Here is a 3,328-nt window from a genome sequence, read left to right as displayed (position 1 = left end):
ATTATAAACTTTCTATATTTTTATAATTTTTAAATTTATTTATTGTTTTATTTATTTGGAATTAATAAAATTTTAAAAAATGTTTTAAATACTAATTTCATATATATAATAGACCGGTATTACAACTAACGACATATTAAACTTGTTAATATTGGTTTTATTAATAAAGTTATTAAGCTAGTAAAATTATGAGGTCACACATAAAGTTAAACTTGTTAATATTGATTTTATTAATAAAGTTATTAAGCAAGTAAAATTATGAGGTTACACATGAAGAACATATCAAGATTTAAGCTTTCAAATAATTTATCATAATTAAGATTCTCATAAAGGAAATTTAAAAAATAGATGTACCAAATTAATCACTCCAAAGAACCAATTATGGTAAGAACCATAAAGGAATATAGGAGAATTCATATTTTACTTTTTGAATTCACAATACCCAATATAGGAGAGATGTGTATAATGTCAGTGAGTAATGTAATGTAAGTAAATATTTATTATATTCCCAACATTTAATAAATATTTACTTACATTACATTACTCACTGACATTATACACATCTCTCCTATATTAGGTATAGTGAAATTAAAACTTATATAAATGTATAATGTAATGTAAAAGTTAAAAGTTAAAATGTATATATTAAAATATAATATAAAATGTAAAATGTAAATTCATATAAATTAAAATAATGATTTTCTAACCATATTTACATTTAATTAATAAGCACAAAAAAATTGATATTTACAATAAACTTATAATATAGCAAGATTTTTAACCATGCATATTCACTCTCACTTTACCATGGATATTATTAACTTGTAAATATGCTTTGTTACAATACCATGGGCCAATACCATGTCTTATCAATAACAAATGCCCAAAAACCATATTTAAATTTAACTAATAAGCACATAAAAGCTCAAAAATTACAATAAACTTACATTATAACATGATTTTTAACTATGCTATTCACCCCTACTTAAACATAAATATTGTTAACTTGTACATATGCTTGTTACAATATCATGGAAGCACATAAAAGCTTAAAAATTACAATTAACATACAATGTAACATGATTTTTAACTATGCTATTTACCCCTACTTTAACATAAATATTGTTAACTTGTAAATATGCTTGTTACGATATCATGGATTATCTATACCAGATGCAGAAAAACCATAACTCATTTCACAATTAAATTCAAAATAATTTAAGTTTATAACATTTTTTAATTAAATCTTTAAAAGAAGGTTATGACTACTTTTGAGATATTTTTAAACCCTTTAACCTCACCACTATCAAAAATATTTCGTAGATATTCTAGAGAGAGAAGGGACAGAGGGAGGGAGGGAGAGAGAGATAGGGATGGAGGGAGAGAGAGATGGAATTGAAGGGGGAGACAGAAGGAGATGGGATAGAAAGGGAGAGAAAGGACATGAGAGAGAGAAGGAGAGAGGAGAATGAGAGGGAAGAGAGAGATGTTACTTCTAGATGTAAAGTATATAGTTTATTTGATCCTTGAGCAATCCAAGCCTCAAGTGAAGTGACATGATTACTACTAGCAATAGTACAAAGACTACATGGTTATGATGCTAGGTCACCATGCAGCTAATGCACACTTGTGTATATGATGATTGGAAAATAATATTTAACTTGGTTATATTTTTTAATGTGTTTATGTATTTATGGTAAAATTAAAAACTACCATACTTATTGTTTAGATAAACCAACATAGATTCATCTTAACTCTGGATCTCTTGAGGTGCAAACATTTTTTAAAGTGCAAAAAGATTTAATCCTTCTTAGCCCTTAGTAGATCCGTAATAATAATGGATATAGTAATCATTTATATGTAGAATTTAGATTTTTGTAAAATAATAAATAATTTTAATTATGCATTAAGAATTAATTAAAAAAAATTAATCATTTTGATAGTGTAACTTTTATTTCAAATAATTAAAATTTATAATATATTTTAATTGAATATATATATATATATAAAATGGTTGGTAATCATTTATAAATATCAATTCATGATACTAATAATACATCTCCTAGGATCATTTTTTCAAAAAATCATAAAAATTAACTAAATTATATATATAGATATATGAACTAGCATTTTTCTAGACTTTTTTTTATATTAATTTTAACCAAGTTTTAATAGCTTAATCTGTAAAATTTGAGTGTTTTATGGATTTTTCAAAAGGCTGAGTTTTCACAGTTTATATGAAAGTTAGGACTTAATGATGACTCGTACTTCATATTCGTCGTGATCTTTCACCTTGGTTAGACCCCCCGTTGGCATATTTAATCGTTTAATGCAACATTTTGACGATGGAGGTGTGGTTCGAGGGTTGAGTTGACACCTGTTGCTCGGACATTAAATGGCTGACTCTACTCATTGAATAATCTCGGCCGAGCAGTCTGGCGCTTGGTCACTTGGCCGATCTCCCACCATAGGATCATGGTCTGAGGATTTGACGGTTCTCATGCTCTAGATTCATTCGTATGTTATTTTTCTGGATTTCTGTTGTGTGCAACTTCCATTTTCTCCTTTGCAAAACCTTGGGGTTCGGCTCTGCAACTTGCCTAAGGGATTCAAGAGAAATCATGGTGTCGATTTGATCTCCTCGTCTGATGGGGTCCGACAATGTCCAGGTAATGTTTTCAAGAGTTCCTTCGAGTAATTTCCTCCAGACGCTTTCGTTTTCCAGTTTGAAGTGTTCCTCCTATTCATCTGGTGCTTTGGCATGCAAGTAGTTCCACTGTCCATTTTTTTTGCACACCCCAGGAAGGATGAGACACAAAAATATTCGCTTTCATGGAGGTAAGATCCTATGCAAGCTACATAATGGTTTTTCGAATTGTTCTGAATATAAAGAGCCACTAACGACTGTAACAGGCCTTCCAGGTGTTTGTTTCTTCTTATCTCCTGGAGTTCCTCCTACGCAGGTAACGATGAAACCCTGGAACGTTTTAACTTATATCAGTCGTTTATTCTTATTTTCCTACAATATTTAAGCCCGAAATTCATATAATCGCAGGTAAGGTCTTAGCACCGCATAACCGAGGGATTTCATAGTTTGGAGGGTTCTCCTTACGTTGATTACTGTCATCTGGTTATAGGTTGGTTTTATCACCCAGGCTTTTGGTGAATTTATGGCTAGTAAGTGCCTCCAAGCTTCAACTAGCTGTGAAAGAATTTCACCTTGTTGTGTTTAATGTTAGTTTCTCTAACTTATAAGTAAAGCCCATATTGAGGCTCGATCATTGTTAAATTCATAGTTATAATGAAAGGAACTATATGAGGGCTTGCA

This window comes from Pinus tabuliformis, chromosome 3_1 (genome assembly GCF_031772625.1).
Source record: "Pinus tabuliformis cultivar Carrire ecotype Pingquan chromosome 3_1, CPIR1, whole genome shotgun sequence".
NCBI classification, from domain to species: domain Eukaryota; kingdom Viridiplantae; phylum Streptophyta; class Pinopsida; order Pinales; family Pinaceae; genus Pinus; species Pinus tabuliformis.
Note: the sequence above shows the minus strand (reverse complement) of the source record.